Source organism: Micromys minutus (genome assembly GCF_963924665.1).
Source record: "Micromys minutus genome assembly, chromosome: X".
Classification (NCBI taxonomy): Eukaryota; Metazoa; Chordata; class Mammalia; order Rodentia; family Muridae; genus Micromys; species Micromys minutus.
In genome coordinates, this window is record NC_137970.1 from 127,861,992 (window position 1) to 127,873,058 (window position 11,067).

Below are 11,067 nucleotides of genomic sequence, written 5' to 3' on the forward strand. Positions count from 1 at the left end.
GATTATTTAGATGGTTTACCTGGTCCTGGTTTAACTTTAGTATCTGGTATTTGTCTAGGAATTCATCCATTTCCTCCAGATTTTCCAGCTTTGTTGAGTATAGGCTTTTGTAGTAGGATCTGATGATTTCTTGAATTTCCTCAGTCTCAGTTGTTATGTCCTCACTTTCCTCTCTGATTTTGTTAATTTGTATACTCTCTCTTTGCCCTCTAGTTAGTCTGGTTCATGGTTTATCAATCTTGTTAATTTTCTCAAAGAACCAGCTCTTGGTTTTGTTGATCCTTTGAATGGTTCTTTTTGTTTCTATTTGGTCTATTTCTGCCTAAGTTTGATTATTTCTTGCTATGTACTCCTCTTGGGTGTATCTGCTCCCTTTTGTTCTGGAGCTTTCAACTGTGCTGTCAAGTTGCTGGGGTATGCTCTCTCTATTTTTTTTTTTTTTTTTTTTAGAAACACTCAGAGCTATAACTTTTTTTCTCAGTACTGCTTTCATTGCATCCCATAGGTTTGGGTATGTTGTGTTTTTATTTTCATTAAATTCTAGAAAATCCTTAATTTCATTCTTCATTTCTTCTTTGACCATGCTATTGTTTAATAGAGAATTGTTTAGTTTTCATGAGTATATGGGCTTTTGTTGTTATTAAAGACCAGCCTTAGACCATGGTGATCTGATAGGATGTGTGGGAGTATTTAAATCTTCCTATATCTATTGATGCTTGCTTTGTGACCCATTATATGGTCAATTTTGGAGAAGGTGCCCTGATGTGCTGAGAAGAAGGTGTATTCTTTTGTTTTAGGATGACATGTTTTGTAGATGTCTGTTAATTCCAATTGGTTCATAACCTCTGCTAGTTTTACTTTGTCTTCTTTCCATTTCTGTTTTCATGATCTGTGCCTTAAATAAAGTGGAGTGTTGAAGTCTCCCACTATTATTGTTTAGGTTGCAATGTATTTTTTGAGCTTTAGTAGGGGTTATTTTATGAATATGGGTGCTGTTGTATTTGGAGCATGTATGTTAAGGATTTAGAGTTCCTCCTGACAAATTTTCCCTATAATGAGTAAAAGGTGTCCTTCCTTATATTTTTTGAGAACTTTTGGTTTAAAGTCTACTTTATTCAATATTAGAATGGCTATGCCAGCTTGTTTATTGGGGCTGTTGACTTGGAAGGTTGTTTTTCCAAACTTTTACTTAGAGATAGTGTGTGTCTTTGTCTCTGAGATGAGTTTCCTGTATGCAGCAAAATGCTGGATTCTGTTTATGTATCCAGTCTGATAACCTATAACTTTTATTGGGGAATTGAATCCATTTATGTTAACAGATATTAAGGATTAGTGGTTTCTGTGTTCTGCTATTTTTGCTTTTGGAGTTAGAATTGTGCCTGTGTGTCTTTCTCATTTTGGTTTTCTGGCTTAGGTATTTTCTTGTTTTTACTAGGATGTAGTTTTCCCCCTTATATTGGGTTTTCTACCTATATTCGTTGCAGTGCTGGGTTTGTGGTCAGATATTGTGTAAATTTAGCTTTGTCCTAGAATATCTTGATCTCTCCATGAATGGTGATTGAGAGTTTTGCTGGGTATAGCAGCTTGGGGTGATACTTGTGCTCTCTTAGGGTCTGTGTTATGTCTGTCCAGGATCTTCTAGCTTTCATAGTCTCTGTTGAGAAATCGGGTGTGATTTTGATTGATCTGCCTTTATATGTTACATGACCTTTTTCCCTTACTGCTTTTAGTATTCTTTTTTTGCTTTGGGCACTTGGCCTTTTGACTATTATGTGTCAGGAGGAATTTCATTTCTAATCCACTCTATTTGGAGTTCTGTAGGCTTCTTTTATGCTCATGGTCATCTCATTTTTAAGGGTAGGGAAGTTTTCTTCTATGATTTTGTTGAAGATATTTACTGTGTCTCTTAGTTGATATTCTTCACCCTCTTCTATTCCTATTGTCCTTAGGTTTGGTCTTCTCATTGTGTCCTGGGTCTCCTGGACATTTTGGGTTAGGAGCTTTTTTGCTTTTGCATGTCCTCTGACTGCTTTGTCTATGTTTTCAATGTTGTCTTAGGCCTCTGAGATTCTCTCTTCCATCTCTTGTAGTCTGTTGGAGATGCTTGCATCTTTGACTCCTGATTTCTTTTTTAAGTTTTCTACCTCTAGGGTTGTCTCTTTTAGTGTTTTCTTTATTGTTTTCATTTCCATTTTAAATTCCTTCTTCAATTCCTTCATCTCTTTGGTTCTGTTTTCCTCTAGTTCTTTGATTTATTTGAGTGTTTTTCGTGTTTCCTCTTTAAAAGCTTCTATTTCTTTATGCTTTTTTTTCTCGTTCTTGTTTAAAGATCTCCATCCCCATCTTGAGGTATGATTTCAGGTCTGTGTCTTCTTTTTCTGGAGTATTTGGCATTCTGCTGTTTGCTGTCATGGGAGAGCTGGGTTCTGATGTTGCCAGGTTTTCTTGGTTTTCATTGGGAAAGTTTTTTAGCTTTCCTCTTGCCATCTTGTTGTCAGTGATTGGTTCCAGTCTCTCCTGTGTATACCTGGCCTTTGTCCCTGGATCTCTGCTGTTTTAGATGGCAAATGACTTGAGGGTTTGGTCTGCATGCAAGGGCCCTCTGGGTGGAAACCTAGTCCTTACAGCAGAGTTCCAGCTTCCCTGAACCAATCTAGGGGCTGAGCTCTCTGTGAGCCAAGGCTAATCCTCTCTGCTCCCTGGCTACCTGCAGTGCAGTTTCACCAGGCCAGTGTCCCTGGATCTTCGCTTATCCTGGTGGCAAATGGCCTGATCATATGGTCTGCATACAAGGGCCTTCAGGTTGAAAACTGAGTCTCTTTGGGAGAGTTCCTGCTACCCTGAACCAATTAGGGGGCTGCACTTTTTGCGTACTCAGCCCAGACCTCTCTGACCCACTGCTACTTGCATCTTAGTCTCACCAGGCCTACATCCCTGGATCTCCGTTGTTCCTGGTGACATAATTGGTAAAAGTTGTTTTAAAATTAGATTAAGATTGTGAGTGACGTGCTCAAGTAGAGAGTTTACCTCTGATGTCCAGATTTTCACTTGAATGAATGACAAAGTCTTTCTTATTGGCAATTTAAATCTTAATCTGAATGATTATAGTTGCCATTAGCTAATGACTAACCTTCAACAAAATTGTGGTGGTTTCTTGCCCAGGAATATTTCCTGATTTTGTGTATCAAATAAAAGGCTCATTTTTACAAGGGAAAAGAATAACCTCTATGGTCCTGGCTTAAAAAAAACAGAAAACAAAAAACTTTTGCCAAAATCTGGCTCATTTATTTTAAAAGAATGAAGCTTTACCATTTGTTTGAGTCTTTGTATGACTGGTAGTGATTCACTGTAATTAGATTTTTTTTTGTTTCATGTTACAATATTGCTATTTCAGTGTGATTTGCTAACTTTATATATACAATTGTAGTGCTCTTCAGTATACTTTATGTGGGCAACATTCTTTATACCTTTGTGCTTATGCTAAATATATTTAATGAATGTATATGGTATTATTTATATTTTAAATGGTAGACACCCATGGCCAGTGATGTGCTATCTGGGAAACAGTTGTTTTTAAATGCTGGAGAAATAGGGTTTACTCTGCTGGCGACGAAGCTAATAAAAATAAGAGTGCTTACAGAAATTGGTTAGCATAATATCATAGACTTAAGCACTCCTGTTTATCAACATTTTAATACCATGATCTTGACCCCTCCTCATTCCTGGGGACTTTGTTATATTAATGTTTTTACACATAGTTGGGCCTGGTTTAAAGATGACCTAGCTTACTAAAGAACAGTGAGTATGTGACCCCCTCTCAACATAATTCAATTGTTAATGTAAATGAGAGGAATATTTTCAGAGAATGGTCATATTTAAAATCTAAATTTTTCTTCTTTAAGTGTTACACTATAGTCTCCATTATCCAGTAACTTTTTTCCTGTACTAGGTTGTATAGCTATATCTATAGTATGCAAAAGACAACTCTGATAGCTGACTAGAATTATTGTGACCCCACTAAACAGCACTATCAAATGCTTTTTCATTACCTTATAGACAGTAACCCATAGTAAATTCTGCCATTTGACAGCAAAGTGACTATTAAGTTTCATTCTCTGTGGGATAAACAATACAAGAACAGATTGCACTTAGCATACTAATCTCTTTTTTCTAAGTTTTTGTTTTGGATAGTCAAGATTCCAGTTTATCTTATATGCAAGACAGTTCGTTTGATATATAAATGTGATTTAGCTACAAAATATTTTCTGTCAAGGTAAAATACACAACTTAATATTTCTTATTTTGCTTGCATTAATGAAACATTGAACTGGTTTGGCTCCAGTTAAGGAGTCTGGCCAAGTGTATACTTCAACTGATTATAATACTTGAGGAATCAGTGACTGTCATTTTCATGATGTTGCCTGAAACAATGTATTTTCTACAGCTCTAAGTACAATTTGCTGGACTATAATTGATGAAAGGCCCTGTGTTCCTGAGAGTTCATAGCTCAGTATTTGAAAAGCCAAGGGTATAGAAAACAGGCCTGCTATGATTGATGGCCTTGTAACCTTACAAGCATGCATCCATGCAAAAAAAATTAAGTTGTAACTTTAATATCAATAGAATATCTTCTACTCCTGGAAAGCATGACAATGTGAGGCTTATGAAATATTGCTTCAAGGACACATTCCTCTAATGTTATCTCCCCTGGGATGCTGATATGAGATAGTTTCTCATTTTCTGTATTCTTAAGAGGTTTGAGACTTTCTGCTTGCCTCCACTAAGCATTGCTAAAATGATTTTCTTTTTCTTCTGTTTACTTATTTAATCACTTTACATTCTAATCACAGACCCCCTCCTTACTCTCCTCCAGTTCCACTTTACAAACCCCTCCCCCTACTGTCCCCTTCCCTTCTCAGAGTCCCACCAGAACTTAGACACATCCTCTCCCACTCAGGCCCAACCAGACAGTCCAGGTAGGAGGAAGGAAACCAAACAGCAGGGAACAGAGACTGAGACAGCGTCTGCTCTACTTGTTATGGTCAAGCTTCACATTTGCTATAAATTTTGTAGCTAGCTATAGTCTTAAAGTGATTTTTCAGCAATAATGTATCTCACAACTAGGGCAGTATTTATTCAGTCTTTTTTATTTCAATGTTTCCCTGACTGGAGTTTAAAAAAAAAAAAAGGCTATAGAAAGTTAGAATCCTTGCCTCCTCTCACTGTATATGCAGTATAACAAACTAAATTAGCCATTCTTAAAGTTGGTCTCCTGCTTGAAAATGTCATAGGTTCGAGAGTGCCTTTGTTTTTACAACTAGCACACTTAAATACTTAGAAATTATGCGTAATGCTTACAACTTGCTTTCAATTAGTTCATAAAAAACCCAATGGTAATGGTGGGACATTCACAAACAGTCACATCACACAGATTTTAGAAATTAACAGCTGAACAATCTTTCACACCTTTATGAAATAATAATTGAGCAATCTCAGTGAAAGTTATATAGGAATTTAGTGTTTTTCAATTTAATTATATTTAGGATTATAACAAATTACCTTTAAAAATCTGCAGCTAATGAGAGCCAAATATAGTAGCACATTCCTATAGTCCCAGAACTCAAGAAGTGGAGGCAAGAGGTTCAGGAGTTCAAGGTCAGCCCTAACTACATAATGTAGTTAGGACATGAGACCATCTCAAAACAAAAAATAATCAATTTGTAAAAGTAAAACTTATATGTTATGCACATGCACAGCGTCTGCAAGGTTCTATGAGAATACATTTCCCCTGATGCCTGAGGTTTAAGTCACAGCAAAAGTCTTATTAAGAATTTACTTTGCCAGAAGGAAAAGAACCCAAGAGATGGCACAAGAATCAGAGATACACTTGTTTGCACTTTTAGGAATCCTGTAAAAACACTAAACTGGAAACCATAATATATATCAGAGGACCTGGTGCTCACCTTGCATGCTCTGTGAATGCTGCTTCTGTCTTTGTGAGTTCATATAAAATTTGTTCATGTTGAGTTAAAAAAAAAGAACTGACTTTGCACTCTTCTGTAATCTGTATTTTGAATTTCTACATGAGCATCTATTATTTTGCAAATACAAAATTAAAATAAAATGTCCAGTCTTTTTTTAAAGGTATAAAACACAATTGTTTTATTGATTTTTTACAATCAAATACTGCTAACTAGCATTACTTTCATACATGCATCATTCAGAACAAAGGAGAGTTCAAATGATGCATCATATAACACAAAGTTAGAACTTAAAATGCACCCTGATTAATTATGTAAACTGGTATTTTTTTTAAAAAGTGTAACTAATAATTTGGTTCCTTTCTTTATAAAACGGAAATTTAAATATTTCTCCTGATAGTCTTGAGGTTATCATTATGTTACGAGTAGTGCAAACTGTGGCACATACAGTTCCATTTGGATGCATGTATCTTACATACCGTATCTCAAACACACAAAATGTGCATAAAATTCGTGCAGGTAACTCATGATAGAAAGCATGTTCCAAATACAAGTGAGCCTCTCGGGCCACCATATTTAGCTTCTGCATTGTCAATTATGGCATTATAGATTAATTACACATGACATACTTTTATACATTTAACCCTGAAGATAAGAAAAATAACTGTTTGAAAAATTATTCCAGGTAGCCATTTGGTTTGTATCATAAGAAAGCGAACCTCCAAGAGTTCAGTGTCTGCCAAGCCGGAATCATGAGCTTCAGGCGTGAGGAAGGGAAGTGATGTTTCACCGTGACTTTCAAGGTCCTGGCACCGCCTCTTCTCCCACAGCACAGATGAAGGGGCATCTCTGGCATCCCCCTGGGGCGTGGCTTTCCCTTTGTATTCTTTTCTGGATTAACTGTGTCACTAGCCTCCCACTTTAATCATTCATGAATCCTTTCATAATGTTCTCTGAGAGCTCCATAAGAGGAAGTTCTGGAGATGGGAAATCCAGAGGAGGAAGGTTGGGTGTTGGAATATCCTTGGCTTTCCCCATGTTAGCTGCAAATTTCTGCCAATTTAAAGAGGCAGTGGCAGTTTCCGAGTGTGGAGGCAAGCCCCACAGCTCCTACTTCTCTACAAAGTCCGCATCGACGTCCAGTTCCTTCTCCATTGGGCATTTCGGGAGTCTGGCCTTTTCAGCCTTCAGCTGTTTATTTTCTTTCCTTAATCTTTCATTCTCAGCCACAAGGAACTCCACATGCCTCGTCAAATCTGCAATTTTGGTTGCCTGCTCCTCTATAATTGTTTTATCATCATTTGGGGCTTTGCTGCCAATACAGGGCTCAGATGGCTCATTCTTTTGCTAAAGTAAAAATAGCAATGTGTCTGGATCCCTGTCAAAGAACCCCTTGCACCTCAGGGAGGCGCTTCTCTGTCAAAGGGACGTATGTCTGAGAAAGAAGAGGGCTCTGGCCTTCTGAATCCTCAGCGGGTCTGTGAGATGCCTGCAGGTGGGGGCTCTGTCCCGGTCTGTGCTCTGCTGCACTTTCAACCGCTCCTCTTGCTTCGCTCTCTTCCACCTCTCCTGGATGAGGAGGAGCTGTTTCATGTGGCTGTCCCTTTGCAGTTCCTGTGATAAGTGAGCCTGCTCAGACTGTGTCAGCTTCATGGCTTCAGAGAGATATGCTGTAGCCTTTTTGTGACAAGAAATCGCCTCTTCGTATTTGCCAGCAGCTAACAAATGGTCTGCTCGTCGGCTCTGTTGGTGAGCAAGGTTGAGGGGTCCTTCCATCACTTCCATAGACCCCGGGTTGAGCAGCGGCCCGAGGCGGAGCAGCGGTGCCTGGGCACATGGAGGGGCAGCGAGGGCAGGGAGACGCGGCGGCTGGCAGGAGGCTCCTGGCAGAACCCAGAGCTGGCAGGGAGAGCCCAAGAGCGACGGCCACACAAATGTCCAGTCTTAAAAGCACAACAATAGCACATTAAAGGAAACTTGATAGTATTAAGGGTAAATCTGTCATTATTATTATCATCATTTAATAATCATTTTCCCAATTCCTTTTTAGTTTTGTATTTTAGTTTTTATTCAGTACTAGTATTTGTGGATCTTATAGTTTTGTAAGTTGGCTTCTTTGTTTAAAGACATTGCTTTTTTTTTTTAAAGATTGCATTCCATATTTAGTGAGATAGCATTTCACTATGTAGAACTTGCTGTGTAGATCAGGCTCGCTTGAAACTAATAGATATCTGCCTGTCTCTACTTAATAAGTGTTGGGATTAAAGGCATGAGCCACCATATCAATCTTATTTGTGTGTGTGGTGTGTGAGTGTGTGTGTGTGTGTGTGTGTGTGTGTGTGTGTGCGCGCGCGCGCGCGCGCACGCACGCATGCATGCATGCATGTACATGTGTGTTGTGTACCTTTGGAGACCTGGAGAAGACATCAGATCTCATAGAGCTAAAGTTATAGACAGTTGTGAGCCAACCAGCATGAATGTTAAGAACTAAACTTAGGTCATCTTGAAAAGTAGTATGTACTCTTAACTGCTGAACCCATCTCTCCAGGCCCATATGACCTTATTTGGATGTAATTATAGAATAGTTACATGCTCTGTTTTGTTCATAATTGTTTTAACTATAACCTTACCTTCCTATCTGGTGGCAGTATCACGATTTGTAATGTAATCATTCTTTACAACAAATAAAAGCAAACCCTGGAAAGGAAAGCGTCTAATTTTTAGAGTTACTATTTTAACATACCTTAAACTTCCAGTTTCTAACAAACATATAAGACATACAAAGAACTTATAAAGTATGTCTCATTTTTGGGCAGGTGGATGCTCGCCATGGATGTGTTAGGTCTCAATTAAGCATACACAGGCGTATGTTGACTGAATGAATCACGTAGTGGCCAACACATTACAGGATTGCCATGCTGTATACTTTATTCTTTTTGTTAGATCAAAGGTTATATATGGAAGGCTGTGTATATCACACCAGCAATGGGTGACAGTTTATCAAGAACTATTTCTTAGGGCCACAAAGAATGTTTTAGGAACTACCACACAATGATAAGAATGATAAGCCCAAGGCCAGTAGGAACTAACAATCTTTTGGATGGCAAACTAGATATTATAATGCTAAAGAGTTATGTAGAGTGTTGCCAAATAATGTAAACCAGCTAAAAGGAGTGTGTAGTGAAAGATGCCATTCCAAAATTATCAAAATGCAGTGTGGCAACCTACATCCAGCACAAAGAAGTTGACTCCCAGCTCTATAGATTCTGATCAGATCCAGCTGATTAGAAAGGAAAGCTATACTGTAATCTCTTATATATCATGTGGTACTTTGACTAAGTGGGAGCAGAAAACATGACCTTTAGGGAGCATGGCCTAAGCTTGCCACCAATGTTGTGTCTATGGCTAATAAAGACTGGGCATGATTCTCAGATGGTGAAAATATCAAGATGAAAGATAAAATTGAATTTTCAGAACAATCATCACTTGCTGAGTTATTGGGGGAAAATAAAACCAGAGCCTGCGGACCCAAGAAATTATTCACCATGGAGCTCTAAATTCCAGTGGAGAGAATAATGGTGAATATTAAGTGCTTAATCTGCACCTCAGACATATCAGCAAATGGTGTAATTTGGAGTAATTAGGTATTGAAGAAGCATACAAAAGAGTAGTGCTATATTTGAAGATGTGTGCTCCTAAACCATGCAGCATGGGTTACCATAGAGTGATCTAGACACCCATAAATATCCTACAAATCACTGACTTCCTCTGTGTTGTGTATGGCATGCAGGATTGATACAGAATATGAAGTATACACTCCATAAGTACGTTAAACCCAGTGTCAATGAGAGAATTCTGGATTCATATTCCTCTCTTGATAAAGCATTCTGTGAATGATGAATGCTTAAATTTTAAAGCTTAAGAGGAATTACCTGAAAAACATTAACAATTGAATCCCACTGTTTAAAGATATTTCAGAGATGTCTATTGGCCTGATTTTGACACTGTGTGGCTGAAATTGCTCAGTTCACAAGGCTGTAGGATTGGACCAGGTCAGTATTGCACATAACTATGTAGAGACAGTAAGAGCTGTGGGAATTCTTCAAGCTGAGAATCTAAGAACCCTTATTGTCAACAGCTTAATGTAAAGTGCACAAACTTGTGAATGGATAAAATGTTAAGTTCATAAGACTGAGCAGACAGTTCATAGACAATGAAGAAACAGTATATCCAGACAAGCACTGCTATGTGCAGGATGTGCTAATAAGATGAAAGAAAGCTATGGTCTTCAGGAACAAAGCATCAAGAAGACTTTGGTTGCTAGAAACTGTATGCTACAAAATTATTGATACACATCAAGAAGATGAACTTGTATCTCCTTAGGGGTGGAAAGATTTGAGCTGAGTAAATGCTGTGGCCCAGGTAGAAAAGGGAAATGGTTTCCACAAAGAGACTGGAATTTCCCCTCTTGCTGAGGATGCACCTGAGAGGGCTCCAGAGAAGTGCTGAGACAAATCACAAGCTGCTGGGTGTCCAGGAGGTATTTGGGAGCATAAATTGGTGCTTGTTCTGATGGGCCATAAAGAATAGTGTAGTGGAGATCAATCAAGAGAATTTGAAAGACTTTGAGCCAAAACCTATAACACATGTCGTCCTTAGCCTTGGGAGGACTTGACCTATATAGTCATGCCTACATTCATCTTGAAATGATTATTACCATCCATAACTGTCTACAATGTTTCTAAGGCCAGCCACAGGCTGTAGGTCTGTGCTGCTAAATCTGCAACAGGGAATGTTATTTAGCTGAATTATTTGTTTGGTCTTTGGTTTGAATTTTGTTTGTTCTGGGTGTTTGGCTTTCTTTGGCTTGGTTTGAAGTTTTCTTATTTATTTGTTATATATATTTGCAATTGATTTGCTATTTTGATGAAGCTATACACTCCATATAATGACTGCCCCCTTTAAGCTTCGATTGAATAAAATGGATGTATTTTTATGAATAAAATTTTGATTCCAGAGGAGGAAAAAGAGGAGGAGAACAATGAAAAGGAGGAGGTGAAGGGGAAGAGGGAGAAGAATGAGGAGG

At 38.2% G+C, this 11,067-nt stretch overlaps 1 pseudogene across 1 annotated transcript; it reads right to left on the reverse strand.

Moving 5' to 3' along the window:
- Window positions 1-6,595: 6,595 nt before the first annotated feature.
- On the reverse strand, window positions 6,596-7,766 carry LOC308414335 (nuclear receptor-binding factor 2-like; annotated as a pseudogene). The gene has a single exon. The product of its transcript is annotated as a nuclear receptor-binding factor 2-like (transcript).
- Between the last annotated feature and the right edge of the window lie 3,301 nt (window positions 7,767-11,067).